The sequence below is a fragment of the Lissotriton helveticus genome, chromosome 7, assembly GCF_964261635.1.
Source record: "Lissotriton helveticus chromosome 7, aLisHel1.1, whole genome shotgun sequence".
NCBI classification, from domain to species: domain Eukaryota; kingdom Metazoa; phylum Chordata; class Amphibia; order Caudata; family Salamandridae; genus Lissotriton; species Lissotriton helveticus.
The window spans coordinates 62,525,509-62,538,030 of NC_136068.1; the positions used below are offsets into that span (position 1 = coordinate 62,525,509).

Sequence of the window (12,522 nt, forward strand, 5' to 3'; positions counted from 1 at the left end):
CTGGAGAGGCCCGTTCACGCCGCCTCCCCCGGGGCGCCCCACGCCGTTATTCGGAGCAGCATTGTAGGATACCAAAACCAGTGCGGCAACTTACTGGACATCACCTTGGTGCCATCGTTCTGCTGCCTTGGAACTATTCGCACAACAGTTTGCTACTGATGACCCACCCCCCGCGACGCCCCACGCCGTTATTTGCTGGGTGGCAACTTACTAGACATCACTTTCGTGTCATCTAGATTTCAGCGCGTTCTGCTGCCTTGGAACTATTCGCACAACAGTTTGCTACTGATGACCCACCCCCCGCGACGCCCCACGCCGGAAATCTGGACGTTGTGCTGCGTTGGGACTATTCGCACAGCCGACCGCTACTTCGTTGTTTTTCCCTAAAAATGTTTATATGTTATTACTATTTTTGTTTTCTTGTATATATTTATAAATTATTAAAGTTTTATAATCTTACTACTTTGTCGGAGTGCTATATATTTTTAATGTGACACATAATTGTAAAAACTTTGATGTACAAAGAGTCATCCCTGGAATCTTCCGCTTCAGGCTCGGTCCCCTCCCCAATCACAATACAGGATGGTTTTCAGATAATAGGAACGCTTCTGCTGTGACGAATCTCATCGAGTGTGGGCCTTGATCTACTATAACTCCTTTGAAGAGGGGTGATTCTTTACAGCTGGGGCCATAAACTACATCTGCAGGGCTAGCTGATAGCCTAGGACCGGCCTGGACAATCGGACACAGAGGAAGAGGAGTGTCAGAGGGTGCGGTAGTGAATAGGGCGAAAGGGAGGTGTCGGGCGGGCACAGGGTGTGATTCTCAGGGAAGAGCAGCGCAGATGGGGGGAGGTTTATTACCCATGCATAAGACAGAAAGCGGGGGTGACCACTGCCTGGGGGAGATGCTTGCGAGGGTGAGGAGCCATGCTTAGGATCGACAGCGTGCAGAGAGTGGGTCTGGTCAAGGCATCTAAAATGGCTGCCGTGCACGACAAAAGTGTGGCATTTGAAAAAAGACAAGATGGCGCAGACAATGTTTTTCAACACTTCCTGATTTCCTTCGAATCGAACGTTAACAGACGTTGGGGCATATTACCAAAGTTAAGCGATATTTATCCCTAACGATGCTTAGCAACGATTTTTTTACCGCTAAGCATCGTCAGAAATTAGCGCAGATAAACCTTGCTATTATCAAGGTTTATCGCAAATACGATAATAAACGACCGCAATGCATTAATATCGCTGAAAACTCAGCGATATTCATGCATTACCGAGCTAATGCTCTTAGCCATGTTATCCACCTCCCATTGGATAACATGGCTAAGAACTGCTCAGGGCAGGTGCTACTTTTTGGAGATATTCGCGCTTATCTCGAATATTTCCAAAAGTTGATAATAGGAGATAGCGATGTTAGCGACTGTTTCCAGTCGCTAACATCTTGGCACGCCCACTTTGCATGTCATTAGTGATAAATATCACTCACATGCAAAGTGGGGCCCAAGATGGTCGCTATCTCCTACTAGCCGTCGCTAACTGGTGTTAGCAACAGCTAGGTAATACAGATATAATTTTATCTCCGCGAAGCGGAGCGCTGTTACAGATATATATCTTGTTTTTGAACGTTAATTTCTCAAAATCCACTGAAGCACATATATTGAGACCTAGCAAAGGCACATCGAGCTACCAGTCCCTACAATTTTGCCAAGTTTCGTGCAAATCCATTCAGCCGTTCGATTATTATTATTATTTTTTTTTTGCCCCGCGGGGCCCTTTTAAAACCTCCACATCAAACCTAAGAGGTCAAGGAGGATCTACTATGCCCCCTTATGGTCATTTGCCCCTTCGCTTTGGCCTCCTCTTGTCTCTCGATCCTACCGAGAGACAAGATGGCGGCCGCTACGGACTGTTTGCAATGTTTACAGACGCCGGAGAACCAATCAGCTTCGCAAACCTCCGTTACGCGAAGCAGAGCGCTGTTACAGATATATATCTTTTTTTGAACGTTAATTTCTCAAAATCCACTGGAGCACATATATTGAGACCTAAGAAAGGCACATCGGGCTACCAGTCCCTAATATTTTACCAAGTTTCGTGCAAATCCATTCAGCCGTTCGATTATTATTATTATTATTTTTTTTTGCCCCGCGGGACCCTTTTAAAACCTCCACATCAAACCTAGAGGGTCAGCGAGGATCTACTATGCCCCCTTATGGTCATTTGCCCCTTCGCTTTGGCCTCCTCTTGTCTCTCGATCCTACCGAGAGACAAGATGGCGGCCGCTACGGACTGTTTGGAATGTTGACAGACGCCGGAGAACCAATCAGCTTCGCTTCACAAAGCTCCGTTGCGCGAAAAGTACGCGTAGCGGAGAGCTGCCCGGTCCGCTGTTACAGATATATATCTTTTTTTGAACGTTAATTTCTCAAAATCCACTGAAGCACATATATTGAGACCTACAAAAGGCACATCGGGCTACCAGTCCCTACAATTTTGCCAAGTTTCGTGCAAATCCATTCAGCCGTTCGAGCTAAAAGTGAGGCCAACCGCCCTATGGGAAACTCAATGTTAAAAACATGTTTTGGGACCCCCCTTTTTTCTCGGCCCCCCCTTGACGAAACCCCCCCAAATTTTCAGGGGCTGCTCAGACACAAATTGTTCCATTTTCCTGAAAATTTCAGCCAATTCCGTCCACAAACGCCAAAGTTATTAGACATAGAATTTTCAAAAATCCCATAGAGAAAAAATCCTACCTATATATACCTACTGGCGACCGCCGGTAGGTAATATATATATATATATATATAAATATATATATATATATATATATAAATATATATATATATATATACATACAGTGATCTGCAGTAAAAGCTCAGTCATCCAGCTACATGAATGGTTGTTTAACTGGGGCAAAAATCTTTTTTTTCAATCCGCCATGAATTTCATGTTACTCCCCGTACAAACCTACTATCACCAGTCATTTGCAGGCATAATTTGGATTTATTCTCATACACAACCCCCAGGCTGTAAAGCTGTGAGTGAATCTGTTAATGCAGTGTTGAGGAAGAGGGATTTTGATAGGCTCTGCCGCCTTCGCCTGGCTATTAAAAGTTGATCTGCGTGGTGGAAGCAACGGGGCCGGGTGGAGCCTACCATGTATGCCATGTCGCCTAAGTTTTTGCAAATCATTGTGATATATTACCTCTAATTTGTATATTTATTTCTGACAAGAATAGATAGACTGACAGCAGAATAACGTAGAAGCTTAAACATACAATTTACATAGTGCAGAACCCAAATTAAACTGCAGACTTTAAGATATTTTTGCATGTACTATATTTTGCCCATTTATCCGGACTAAGATCTTTGGGCCTCATTCATGAAAATTGTTGCATCGCTGCGTGAAAAAAGCAATGCAACACTTTTCAGTGCGCCCTCCTTGCGATTCCATGGATGAGCTTTATTTACTGTACATCGCTCCATGTTGCAAGGATTTACAGATACGTCAGTATTCCTTTTGTATCTGTAGGTGCAGAAGTTGCGCATTGCTGGGGTGTATCTGAAAACAGATGCAACTCCAACAGTGTGTCCTTTCACATAGAGCAAGCCCCATGTGAAAGGGCCTGCATCAATCTTATGCCTGCTGTGAGGCAGGCGTAATATTTTGACGCAGTGGCGTACTAGAAGTGTCACAGTGAAATCTCATAGATTTCCCTGCGACACTTCTATGAACCTTTTCAGCAGGGGAATGCCCACCCTGCATACATTATATATGATGCAGGTATAATGTAGTACAGGGCTTTACAAAGTGATGCATCTGCTTAGATGCATCGCTTTGTAATCCTGGCACAACGTGTTCCATTTTTTACGTCACAACAGTGTCACAAAGAGTGACGCAACAGCATCGCAAAAGGCTCAAAATAAGCCCCTTTGTTTCTTTCTCAAGGACTGTATGGATATGCTTTTGTGTCTTATCTATAGATATTGCATTTTGCTACTAGCATTCATCCTGCCTGTTTCTTTGTTTTTTGCTAATACAAAAATGTTAAAGTAAGTCTGACAGCAGTAAAAAGCCAGTAGAAAACAAAAGCGAGCAAGAAGTGATGTTCATCAGAGTCGGTCTGGCTATGAACAAATAACCACAGCCAGATGCAAAAAGAAATGTTTAGCCCTGTTCCTTAAGCCTGTTTCCATTTCCTTACCACCATGCGTCACGTCCATCTGGTTTTCCATACTTCTTTGATATAACCTTTGGAACCTGGCCACAGTTAGCATTCCCGTGCAAGCCTGTTGGTATGGCATCTGACCTATGGTGTCTGACTTGCAGCATGAATTGCAATCCATGTAAATTCTAGGGATGCCCTGAAGGGAGGGAATTATTTCATAAACTGGAAAACATATAATTGACTTGAAAGATCCTGGGAACTGAGACGAAAGTCTAACTTTGCAACATTTGGTATTCACAAAGGGCATTTACTATTCACAAATGCCCTTTGTGAATACCAAAAGTTGAACGTTATGACTTTCGGTATTCACAAAGGGCATTCATGAGTCGTAAATGACCTTTGTGAATACCGAAAGTCGTAAAGTTAGACTTTCAACTCATTTCACCGTTGTGAATCGGGCCCATAGTGTTCAACTTATGCAACACCTTCACCAGTTTCATCTCAGTAACCTATATAAAGCTGAGACAGAGCCTAGAAAATAAGGTAAGTCAGGAACTTCCTCATCCAGAGCCATCCAATGACAAACCACTAAAAAAGAGTTGAGTCGCTGCAGTACATCCCCATCTTATCTTTTGTGGTCTGGCACTGCACTTTCAAACAATAGTCGTTAATATATATACCGTTTTAATGAGATGGAGCAACATCCTTTTAAAAAAATGTATTTTAACTGTATTTTGTATTGTGATGGTTTTTATTAACTAAAAACAATAAACAATAAATTTACAATTCACAAGAGTCGCTCCTCATGGTAGACGTAGGCGCTCAACATGGAAGGCAGGGCCCTGTTACCCCTTCTCCCCCCTGAGCATGTGTTTCTGAATGTATGAACCTATTACACAAGAACATAAAGCTATCACACTTACCTCTCCACAAATTGCTTTCCCAATAAATTTGGTGACTTTGGGAGGACTCCTACAGGCTCTTAACAACTTTAACAGCAGGCAGCTAGCAATTATGGTTGGATCTACAAAGAGAAGACAAACAATGTAGACAATTTAAAATTTCAAATAGCCAAATAACTTAATCAATAGCGCCCAGAAGAAGCCTCAATGACCATTTGCCAGTTGTGGAGTGTTCATGAGGGAGTCAGTAAAATATTTTCTGAATTGAGGCCAGTGTAACTGTCCATAATTTCTTCAGAACAAACTATGTTGCATAAATGTGCTGCAAAAGTGCCCAAAAATTAGACATTTCAATATTTTATATTCTACAATTGGTGCTCATGTCGTTCGTCAAGATCAGAACTCATATTGGTGCAATATTCATACCTCCGGTTTCTGGACAAAGGCAGAACGCAGTGCCTAATTGGCGCAAGGCATCAAGCAGCAAAAACCAGTCACACAAAAAAGCCAGATGGTGAGAGATGAGATCCTACTAGAGAAGCAAACAAGCGAGAACCTCATAAAGAGCTGCAGATGGGAATGATAAAGACATGATTGACCTAAAGATGGCGAGAATCACAGTGCACTTCACCTCATGCCTTCTGGCAGCATTGACTGACCTCACTTCACCCACCAGTGATTCCTTCTGCAGGAAGGTGTGAATAGTCTATCAAAGACTATGAAACAGATGGAGCTGTAAAGTGATACTGCTGCATTATACCAGGGAAGAAATGCACAAGCTCATTCAAAACTTTCCTCAATCAGTAAAAGCCACATAAGATACCTGTAATAATCAAAGTTACAGTCTAAGTAGTAATTAACCCCTCCCAGCTGTGCGGCGCGTTCTATTGAGCGGGCGGGGCATGACGGAACCGCTCCGTCACAAGCACAGCCCACCCGAGGGGCATGACGGAGCGGTTCCGTCACCAACATCAGGGCGCCGCGCGGCCCCCGCCCCTTAGCGCTGCGGCAGAATTGCCGCCGCAGCGAAAGGGTTAAAGAAGGTTTGGTTTAATGTCTCCTCACCCACAGCTGCCTTCCACTCTAAGGGACACTTCAAGCCCACTAAAGCACTACAATAAACATTCTAATTGAGAATGGATCGTACCAACTAGTGATGACAATCAGGTATGCTTGGGTCAATTGAATGGAGTTTCAATATAACACACATCTTCCTTTAACAAAACAACAGATGTATCCATGTAAGCAAAACATATAGGAAGAAAATAAAAAGCAGTGAAAGACGGTAAGAAATAAACTTAAAGAACAAGTTGCTTGAAGTACAAAAATTACACACTGTTGTATGCAAATCTTTAAGGTAATAAGGTTTCCTCAACAAACTATGATCATGCATTTACCTTCTTAAACAACTGTCACTTTGTCTCAAACATTCCCATCACCTTCCCTTTCAAACAAATAGGTGTAACACAATCATCAACATTTTGAGCACATTTGGCAACACAACTTATGCCCCGATTACAAGTCTGACGGTCCACAGACGTGCGGCGTGGCGGTCTCCCCATCACCCTATTACGAGATTAGCGGTGGGACTGCCACAGCCCCAATGCAGCTGCCAGGGAACTGCCATTCTATGGTGGTGTTGCAGCAGTGTGGAGGCATCCACATGCTTGCCGGGACCGCTGCAGTCCCACCAAGCATATTAGGAGTTTCCTCTCTGCCAGGGTTTTCATGGTGGGTCCTCCTCCATGAAATCCCTGGTGGAGAGGAAACAAAGGGGGCCGTACAGGCCACCATAGTGCCTCTGTGCCCTGTGGATGCACACAGGGGGGCACAACATATGCCCCTCTGTGTGCATGCACATCAGTTACTGCACGGCATGAACTTTTCAGTCCATGCCGTGCAGGGACTGTTTTTTGGCATTCCCATTGCGGAGCCCGTTTTTAGAGGCACCACCATGAGAATGCAAAAAAAAGCCCACCGGACAGAAGGAAACTTCTAATCTGGTGAGCAGTCCGACCATGACTTTGGCGGTGCGTTGGTGGGGCAGACCTGGCGCTGCATCGCCAAAGTCGTAATCAGGTCCTTAGCTTCCAATACACCCTTCAGTGATTTCACCTGCATTTTTGAAAAGTTTTAGAAGGATGTATGACGTTACAACACAGGCTATTACAATGCCTGCCTTTACAACGCGGTTTTTACATCGCAATCCATTACAACGCATAGTGCTTTTGGGTGTTGGATAGTGAATAGTTTAATTTACTATTCCAACTCCAGTCCCCGTGGACACTAGGGAAGGTTATTGGATGGTAAATTAACCTATTCCCTATCCTAGAGCGCCCCCAGCGCAATGCGTTGTAATAGTTTGCATTGTAATGACCGCGTTGTAATGGTAGTGCGTTGTAAAAGTTTTGTTGTAAAAGTTGTTTACCGTTTTAGAACTCTAAGTAGCTCGGTGAATCTGAAGAATTTTTCAGATGTTACTCGTGTTTTAATAGAGACCCAGTCTCCTTTCTTTATAAGTATTTTTTTATGTTGTTCTACAGTCAAAATCTTACTTCAGCTTTGCTTGTAATTGTTTCTCACACAATCGCCATTCATCTTCAGTACAAACATTCACATAACCGTTTCTCCAGTCCATCCATCCTGGAACTAGTTTGGAGTTGGAATTTCTGCCTCTAAACAACTCAAAAAGTTGGATGGAGAGCTCATCTATATGTTTCGATTATTTTCGTGGATTTAAATTTTCCAAACAAGACCAGCTGATTTAGACAGCTGAATGTAATTGAAATTAAATCTTTAAACCATACCATTACATTGAGGATGGTACATAGCAACTTTCACATGCTTAATACCATATGTATAAAAAAATCCTCTATTTCTTTGGGGCAAAACTTTTCTACGAAAATTGCCTTGTAAAAAGTTCTTCACACTATTTGAAGTAATGTCACACACACTTCTATTTTCTGACCTCCAAGAAAATAAATCAACCAAGAATAAAACATACAGAAAAGTAAATTCACCTTGCAAAGGTCCAATCAAATCCAAAGAAACCTCTTGCCATGGAAACTCGGGAAGCTCTCTACAACACAATGGTGGGGTGAACGTTTTTAAGAGCTTATCACTCTTGGCACACTCACAACAAATTATCACCCTTCTTTCAACATCAAGACCAATCTCATACCACCAGAAGTCTGATTTAAATCTCTCTTTGGTTTTCACCATGCCAAGATGTCCCTCATGTGCTAAACTAAACACTTCTTTCTCAACATTTTAAAAGGGATACATTTAGATCCTCTAAATAGTAAACCCTCTTTTACTGAAGGATTGTCTCTAACCATCCAGAATGATTTAAGTGAGTCTATATATTTAGTTTTGATTGGCCATCCTGACTTAGTATATTTGTTTAACGCTTCTTTGTCCACATCTTCATCTAGTTCAAGTCTCTGAGTTTCTTTTGTGATAGCTCCGTTTATGATAGTATACATTTTCTCATCTTCCCACGACTCATCAACACTAGATTTATCAAAGTTGTCTAAACTAATCAGTTGTGACAAAAAAATCTGCCACAAAATGTTGCACACCTCTTAGATAGTGAATCTCAAAAATGTATTCATGGAAACCAATAACCCAGTTTTTTATTCTTGGGGATATTTCATCTATCAGTTTCTTACCAAATATTTCTAGGAACGTTTTGTGACCCTTGTGCACCAAAATAACACTGCCCACCAAAACATTCCTAAACTTGTTGATCACCTAATTAACTCCTAATGCCTCTTCCTTTGAGAGTACTAGAGGCAAAAAAAATTGTTTCCTATACTGCATTATTGACTAGTGTAAGAACTGCGGCTCAGCATTTGCCATTTGCATCAGTAGTCGCAATTTCGCAATGCAAGATTTTCCTGGCACATAAGCTTTCAAACATAGGGCCAGTTTCAGATCCTTTTTGATCTGTTCTAAAGCCTTGTTGTATTTATTTGTCCCATTAAAATTCAATTTCATTATAAAGCAAGGCATGCATTACATATGTTTTATCAGTAAGACACCTCACAGGTTTTCCATAGACTTCCACCATGCCCAGAAATGAAAGCAACTCTTCCATATATTTTAGAGTTTTAATTTTCCTCAATAGAAATAACCAAATCTTTGTTTGGTATGATGCCTATTCAATTAACTGTATGTCAAATATAGTAAACTTCTTCCATTGCAAGACAAACACTTATTATCACCCAGAGTTAAACCATGCTCAGCAAATCTTTCAAAACTTCAAACAGTGTTTTATTGTGTCCAAGCCAAGTTTTTTCCAAAAATAAGCATATCATCCTAATTGTTAGAAATGGGATTCCTGGTTGGCTAAGGTTTGCACCAAAGCCAGGCAGAAACCACCACTCTAGTCAGGATAAGGGAGTTACACTCCTAAAATAACCCCTGCTCTCCCCCTTGGTAGCTTGGCACTAGAAGTCAGGCTTATCTCAGAGGCAGTGTGTAAAACATTTGCACATAACCAACAGTAATACAGTATAAGCACTACAAAAGGACACCACACCAGTTTAGAAAAATAGCTAATATTTTTTATATACTTAAAACAAGACCAGATACAATCAAAATCCACAGTACAATACTTTAAAAATAGATGCGTTGCAAGATGTCTTTAAATTGCAAAGATACGTTGAAAACACAGTTCCTTAATGTCGATAGCTCCGTCCGGGACTATCACGGCGTCGTGAACAAACAAATCCAAACAGTTCTGGCTGACCGCGGTGTCGCGGGTCAGCTACGGTGTTGGAAAGACCTGCGAACAGTACCTTTCAGAGATGCAGGTCGTTGATGATCTCTCGTTGTCACACCCGCTGCAGGTCGATCTCCTCTCTGATGGAATCAGGAGCGCTGGCGTCGGCAGGCGTTCGATGCTGCTGTGCAAAGTGCAGCGGTGCGGTATGCGTTGCTCTAAGGTTGCGATGCGAGTAGCGGCTCTTTGCCGGCTTCAGATGGCGTCGTCCATGAGACCAGGGTCGTGGTGTGAGATGAAGGCGGTGCTCGCCGCGGTGCTGATAGGTCACGGGCAGCAGCTTCAGCATCGCTGATGCTGGAGCGCTGTAGTCGGCTGACAACTGGAGTCGATGGGACCGGCATCGGTAGGCCAAGGCTGCGGTGCGGGATGTGGGTGGTGCATCGTGTAACTTTAGGAGCGGTGCCGTCGAACCACGGTGCAAGCAGTGGCGTCGGGTCTGGGGTGGAGTGACGTCGTCGGGGATACCAAGGCGTGTCATGAAGCGAGGTGGTGCGGAGTGCGGTGCCCACAGGTCGGGGTGCGAGCAGTGGCTCGGTGGTGGCGGCGTCAGCAGGTGACGTCGGTGAGACCAGGTTCGCGGTTCGGCAGTGCCCTCTGCGGTGCCTTCAGGACACAGAGTCAGCAGCGGCGTCGTAGACAGCGTCGGGCTTGAAGACTTTGCTGTTCCTGAGACTTCTTGAACAGGGGGCAACCTCTACCTCAAGCCCTTGGAGATACTCAGGACAAGTAAAGAAATATCAGTCCAGTCCTTTTGCTGCCCAAGGCAGAAGCAGCAGCTGCAGGCCAACGCAACAAAGCAACAACACAGCAAAGGGGCAGTACTCCTCCTGGCAGCTCTTCCGGCTCTTCTTTGCGGCAGGTTCCTTGATCCCAGTGAGTTCTCTGAAGTCTTTTCTATCCCTGAGACTTCTAATAGGAGGCAAGCTCTACTTCAAGCCCTTGGAGATAATTCTAACAGCAAGAAGCAACCACTGCAGGCATAGGGGCAGTACTCCTACTCCAGCTTTCCCGGTACTTCTTCCTGCCGGTTCCTTAGTTAAGAAGTAATCTAAATCTCTGGGGTCTGGGCCCCAATATTTATACCACTAAATCCTTTGTCCTCTGAAGGCTGAGGGGCCTGTACCTAGTTCAAACCAGTTCTGGGTGCATTCTGCCAGTGTGCACTTTCTTCCTTTGTCAGTGTAGGCCAGGGTCATCAGAGGTGGAGCCAGCATTGTGGAAGGCAGGCACAGCCCTATTCAGACCCTGGGGCGACTGCTCCCCCCCATCTATGTGTAGATGTGCCTATTCAGCCCTGTGCTGACTCACCCTGTCTCCTGGAGTCTCCCCCAGCCCCTGTCACTCACAAACTAGACAGCAAATACACAAGCTAGCAGAGGCAGGCTGGGTGGTAAGGTCAGAAAATCCCTATTTTCGAAAAGTGTTATTTTCAAACACAGAATGTTAAACCAACTTCACTAAAAGATGCATTTTATCATTCTGAGTTCCGGCATACTAAACTTGAATTTCTACCATGTTCCCTGAGTCAGTTAGGATTATAGGATGTTATAATCAAACTGCCCACTCTGGCCTATGGGGAACAGGTAGCATTGCAGTAGTGAAAAACAAAGTAGGCTGTAATTCACTACCAGGACATAACGCACACACCAGGGCATGTCCTACCTTTCAGATACAATGCACCCTGCCCATGGTGGTACCTTGGGCCTACCTTAGGGGCGACTCACATGTAGAAAAGGGAAGGTTTAGGGACTTGCAAGTGTGTGCATGTTGGACCCGGCCTCGTGGCGTGGTCCTACCCCTCCCGCATGGCGGGCCCCGGACGACATCGCCCCTCCATCCAGCCCGGATCGGTCTCGGGCACACCTCTGCATGCCCTCCAACCCACCAGATCCGCCACCCGGCGGCCCACAACCACTGACACGGCACACTCGGGCCGCCCCAGCATTACCGGTCCGGTGCCCACCCCGGACCCACATTCCAGGCCCGACGCCATCTTGGGCCCATCACGTCACAGACACGTGGTCCCGGACCAGCCACGGCCACGGCCCCAGCGAGCCCGCCATCGAGGCACCAAGAACCCTCCGGGTGGTAGAGTGGCCACTCAACCAGAGACAAGGAGAGGGGAGTTTCGATGGCTCTCCAACCGTCCCTGGATGCCTGGTTTCGATCGACCTCCGGCCTCCCTGAGCGCTGGCCCCAACCCCTGCTGGGTGTCTGGACACCATCATCCCGGCCCCTCTGACCCCCAGGCGAGAGGGTCTGGACATCAAAGGACTCCAGACCTATATCTGGGCCAGCCCCGGAGTAGGACGGCAGTTGTATCCAGGAGTCGAGAAGCCCTGCTGACGCTGTCGCGGCTGACCCTGAGACGAACTCCTTTTGCTGCTCTACCTGGAACCTACTGGCGCTGCCGCGGTCCATCTTCGCTGTAACCACCTTGGAGCCTGCTGGCGCTGCCGCGGTCCATCTTCGCTGTAACCACCTTGGAGCCTGCTGGCGCTGCCGCGGTCCATCTTCGCTGTAACCACCTTGGAGCCTGCTGGCGCTGCCGCGGTCCATCTTTGCTGTAACCATCTTGGAGCCTGCTGGCGCTGCCGCGGTCCACACTCGCTGAATCATATTGGAGCCTGCTGGCGCTGCCGCGGTCCATCTTTGCTCTA

At 45.4% G+C, this 12,522-nt stretch overlaps 1 pseudogene across 5 annotated transcripts in view; it reads right to left on the reverse strand.

Annotated features, from left to right (window-relative positions):
- The window catches only part of LOC144768055 (epidermal differentiation-specific protein pseudogene), a 151,152-nt pseudogene that overhangs the window by 45,679 nt on the left and 92,951 nt on the right, over positions 1-12,522 (reverse strand). For all 5 annotated transcript variants that reach the window (XR_013598448.1, XR_013598447.1, XR_013598451.1 and 2 more), the window contains exon 3: positions 5,095-5,195. The product of XR_013598448.1 is annotated as an epidermal differentiation-specific protein pseudogene, transcript variant X2 (transcript). The remainder of the gene's footprint in view (positions 1-5,094; positions 5,196-12,522) is intronic.